This window comes from Protopterus annectens, chromosome 11.part0 (genome assembly GCF_019279795.1).
Source record: "Protopterus annectens isolate FY-2018-M chromosome 11.part0, PAN1.0, whole genome shotgun sequence".
Lineage (NCBI taxonomy): Eukaryota > Metazoa > Chordata > Ceratodontiformes > Protopteridae > Protopterus > Protopterus annectens.
The window spans coordinates 172268776-172274775 of NC_056745.1; positions in this window are offsets into that span (position 1 = coordinate 172268776).

Below are 6000 nucleotides of genomic sequence, written 5' to 3' on the forward strand. Positions count from 1 at the left end.
GGTACAGGGTTTTTAACATAGGGGATGACAATGCAATACTTAGCTGTCAGATTGTGGCCATACATCACACACCACACATCTGACACACAAAGGTCCTTCTGTATGTTGAACGCAGCACACATTGTGTCAACTATTGCTCCTAGTTCATAGTCATTTGCAAACATCAATAGGCTGATGCCTTCTGTGTTAGTCTGTGTGGTACAGATAACAAAGAGGGGGAGTACCGGGAATGAACCCTGTATTACTGTGGCTGGCACTGGCTTGATATGCGTGTATTAGTCAGACACATTCTGCAGCATTGGTTCTGCCAGCAGTCCAGTTGCCAACCACTCCTGTGACATAGGAATATACACCTAGTTTACTGAGTGTAGCTGGAACACAGTATGGGTGATGGTGTCTTAAGAACTGGCAAGGTCATGATATGCAGTGTGAATCAGCCCTACTGTCATCTACATCTGTACTAAGTACATCAAATACGCTGATCACGGTTCATGACCTTACAGACCAGACTCAGCAGGGTAGTTGTGCATTATTTCCCATTATCAATGGTGTCTCCCACTTTGTGGGGTGTGATAACTTTTGCTGTGCACCATTCAGTGTGGCTGATAAGTTTCACAGTAGCTTTGTGTGGTTTTATATGGTGTATCTGCATCTTACTGAGGCTGACCAGGGATCACCTACACTCATGTGTGTTCACTCTTGCAACAGTTATTACCTTCTGTGATACAGTTTAAAGCATGGTACCACCAGTTTGCCTTCTTGTTTGTGTTTGGTTGAATCCTGGTTCTGTTTCAATGGCACAATCACTGCACGTATGTGACTGCTTAAGGTTCATTTGTGTAGGATTCAGCATTTACACATGCATTGTCCATCTGCATGGGTGCCATGACAGTCACCACTCTGCTCTTAGGAAACATAACATTGGCATTGGAGACTGACTATGTGTAGCATACCATTAGCCCTGTTTGTGTGACTACTGTAATCCAGGTCATTGGGGTTGATGGAATCTAACATCCATTGAGCACAGGTGTTGCTACATGAGGAGTCTTCCTAGTTCATAATGGAATAGTTGAGAGTAGCCATTATTATGGTTTTCTGTGTCAGACCTAATCTTCCCCATTACAGCACATTATGACAGTTGGGAAATCCATGGCATGGTGGGTGATCTGTTGCAAGGTGCAATTTGAATTCCACTTTGGCACAAAGGTAGTTGCTCAGCATAATGCATCTAAAGTTATGCAAGTGCAAATATCATGGGGTGTACATATCCCTGAGGAATATGGACACCCCTGTGGCTCATGTGTTCCAATAAAGGATAATGGGCAAGAGGTAAGGTATGTGTTATAACATGGTCATGCAGGTGTGCTCTTCAGAGCAGTGAAACATGTCTCAGCCACTGCACAGATATGTTCTCCATGTTAGGGATTGACATATGTGTGTCCATATAGTGTTTCTGACATGTATCATTGAGTAGCGTGACATGCAGTTTATTGCTTGGATGTCCCTGTAACAGCAGTGGACCTTCACTTGAACTGTGCATGATGAAGGCACTATATGGGAAGCATGAGCCCTAGGCAGTATCCAGATTCTGAGGGGTGGCAGGTGCAGGCCCTGTCTGGCAAAGCATCATGGTCTGTCAACCATGTTATCCCAGGCAGACAGATACTGGATACCCTTTGACTTCCACCACTACACTAGACAATTTTGGAATACAATTCTTTTGTCCCTGTACTGCAGTATCATTCTGGCCAATGGCAGAATGCTACCCAAGCCTTGGGACATACCTGCATGGGCTACACAACCTGACAGTTCCTACATGTGTTTCTATGCAGTCCAGGCTACTGCATCACAGGTCCTGCACAACAACATGGGAATATGCCAGAGCCATGTGTATAGTTCAAAAGGTGGTCTGAGTGTATGGGTATGTGGCTAATCATGGCAGACAGGAAGCTGACAGTATGTATGCCCTTGTATAGGTTGATGTGTAACATGGTGCTAGAGTTTGCATTCACAAATGAGTACTGTTGGGCATGTTTCCAGCCACATGTTCTGAGGTGTGGCACAATTATGCAAACTATGTCATACAGTTTGTGTATATCGGTGTCTGTCTCTTCCAGCTTGGGAGGTCACTTGTTTGGCCAGATACTTAGAAGCGTCTGTGAATGTGTGTGATGTCTGGTACTGTGTGTGGGTGTCCTTACTGTGTTCTGGTAAGGGTATGTGTTGGTTGTGATGATGAGATGCATGTGCTAACCTACACCTCATGACTGTCCAGTCCAGTCATGGCTGTAGACTGGGTTGCCTTCCAGCTTACCCCTGTAGCTGCATCTCAAACAATGTGTGGGGCATGGTGTTAGGTGGGTTTGGCAGTGTACATGACATAGAGATTACATTCTCCCAGGATGGCCACATACACAAAGCTGACATTAGTAAACACCAGTAGCTGACTAGTGGACATGCGTGTATGAGCATTCAGTACTACAAGTACCAAGTACTGTATTTAGTTTACTTATTGTTTATGAAGATGTTTTAGACAGTGATGCTCACATGTAAATATTTGTGTTATGGACGTGACAACACTGGCTCTGAGGAGCACATCACATCCTGTTAGTTGATTACAGATGATGCAAGTGTCTACAGGTCTGTTTCCTTCTCTGGGTATATACTCACATATCCACCAGGACCATGAGCTCTGCACAGACACCAACTCTCCAAACAGAGTCATGTATCAGTAGACTCTGATGCCACTATCAACATGATCAGGATAAAATCAGATAGTGTAAGCCATCACCTATGAAGTGGCTATTGCACGTTGGCAGCTGTCTCCTACATCTTACACTCCTACTGCAGATGTTACACTGGAGTTAAAGATGATATGCAACCTGTTTCATTACAAGTACTGTGCACTACCTTACATATATGTACAAGCGGCTGGTAGGTTGGCAACGAGAGGTTAGGCTACACAAACCTGGTAGTTCAACCAGTGTGTCTCTACTCTTAATATCCACTCTATGTAGGTGTGCACATAACCATTTGGCCCAGCTCTGTAACAAGGGTCACTGCACATTTGCATAACATGTACACATGCACAGCTGTTATTGCTTGCAAAGAATACTAGAGAGGCCCAGCCCTGTGATAAGGGTCACTACACATTTGCATAACATGTACACATACACAGCTGTTACTGCTTGCAAATGATACTAGAGAGGTCCAGCCCTGTAACAAGGGTCACTACACATTTGCATAACATGTACACATGCACAGCTGTTATTGCTTGCAAACGATACTAGAGAGGTGGATATTACATGTGTTATGTGCATGGATAGTTACCTAGCTCTTCCAATTATCTTTGCTATCATGCTGCTAAACTGTCAGATTAATACAAATGATATGTATCCTGTTATTGAGTATTGTAATTGCCAATAGACATAACTACTGTTTGCATAACATAACAGAAGTGCTATGTAGAATGGAATACAGATCTGCCTAAAATACTGTACCTTACACAGTTATTGACACAATATTCCACAATGCACACCATATTTGCAAGGTAAGCCCACCTTTAACATGTTTATCTTACTTATACACCCATACATATGTTGACCGTTACAATATATCGACATATACTGTCCCTTGTTATAGCACATACTTGTTGGACCAATCCTGACACTGACAGTGGCTGGAAGTGAATTGGTCTTCCAAGCCCATATCATCCCTTGTGGTGTATGCAGAGTTTGCCTTGTGACCTACAGCAGTACACACATAGAATAATACAAGCATTACTGCTGCTCAACAATACGTCGCTACAAGATAGCTATTTCCACTATATGCATTGATTACACTGTAATTCTTACAGAACAGGTACTACATATACAGACATACTACATGTTATACATAACTTGTTAGTAATTGGAGGTGTTATTGACTAGTATAATACTCATTTTCGGTTCGTCTTTCATTGTTTTGTACTGTCTTACAGGGAGATACAGATGGTTTGAATGGGTGACAAGGCAACCTTTTATATACAGATCAGTAACATGTGCTATCCCAATAACCAATTGGTGTTCCTAAGTAGCTAATTACATGCACATCAGCTGCACTGCTAATGCCTTAGCCAATACCATGGCAACAGTGGAGTATAACTGAGTACTCCACTTGGGCGTTGTCCCTTTGCCTTACTTGTGAGGAAGACAGCGTGGAAGTGTTGCTTGGAATCTATTGCAACAGCTGTATGAAGACAAACAGGAATATATTGTGTGTAATGCCTAGAGGATTTGGTCTAAATGTGAGTACTGCTGTTATATTTCTGAACATTGCTACTTGTGCTGGGTTTGTCTGTACCTAATACTTCTGCATATGTGTCAGTCTGGCCAGGATGTTTGACCAGCTCAAGGCTGCATAGCTATGCATATAATGTTAGGGGGTTTACAGTGTGCTTACCAGACATATTTAGTTTGGTGTTAATGTGTATCATACTGTGCTGATAATCAGTAGTCATTAACACTACCTGGTGTACGAACCTTTCAACCCTCTCAAATGGGATTAGTTCATACAAACCCTGTTAAATCAGCAGCTGTTCAATTGCATAACAGCAACTATTTCACATAGGGCCATGTTATTATGTCTGTGTCCATGTATGTTAAGGTTTCAGAAGATGTTGTACAGTAGTTGAATAACCGGTTATGGTATGACAGTATCTATTGATGTAATTATTTTGGTTGTGGGGTAGATGTTGGTGGGTGTACATAGCACATGCAGGTGTGTAGGAACCCCTTTTATACAACGTCTATATATGTGTGTGGGTGTTCTTTCCCTATGTGAACACCTATTCCTTAGTGGGTAATTGCAGGCTGATTCATTAAGGCACTGTTAAATGCTTCCTGTATAGCATGCAGGTACTGTTAGTCCTTTAATCCTTTTGGCAATACATCGGAATGCAATAAAGTTTTGCAAAATGAAAGCTGTGTATTTCTGTTATGGATATTTGCAGTCATTGCAGTTGTCTTGGTGACTGTGTCCATAGAACATATTTGTAATAGCGCTTTGGCATATACTCTTCATATGTTATGTTCATATTGTTTGGGGAGGGCGAAATGTGTGATTGCTATGGTCCATGTTATATGAACACTTTGGATGCTGTCTACAGACATGTATGTATGTGTGTGTGTGTGTGTGTGTGTGTGTGTGTGTGTGTGTGTGTGTGTGTGTGTGTATATATATATATATATATATATATATATATATATATATATATATATATATATATATATATATATATATATATATATATATACGTTTATCTGTACCTCCATAGAAGTGTAGATGTTTTTAACCTATCTATATATCTACATATATATGTAGACCTGTATATATCGATGTCTCTATGTATCTCTCTCTCTATATATATATATCTATATATCTATATATCTATATATATCTATATATGAGCATAGAACTTTCATTGGGTACATGGTGGGTTCTCCTATTTCAACACATTCCTCTCTTTTGTGTTTTAACCTGCCTGCATACGCAGCTGGGATAGGTACATCCCAGGTAGCTTAGTGCTAGGTTACTCTGAGGATGGAGTACATGGTTGCAGGTTTTAATCCTGGAAGGTGTTATTATTTTACCTCTCAGAGTAGGCAATGGTAGGGAAAGTGTGAATAACGCACATTTACGAGGTTGTAAGCAGGTTTGTCTGTGGTCTGTGCGACGTTAAGCAAAGGTTAAACCTGTGAAGCGCTTCTCCATTTACCATGTTTCAGTGCCGCTTACCGTTGCACAAACCCGTGGAAACCCGCTTACAACTGCTTAAGAGTGCTTTAATCCACCTGCATCCAACAGCCCTTATTCTGGCCCTCAAAATAACTTAGCAGCCCTTAAACCCAGGACCATGAACACCACAGTCACTGACTTTACCACTAAGGCATCTGAGATATGTACAAATGTTATGGTGTTTAGAATATAGATTTTACTATAGGCATTGCTCACTACTGAAAA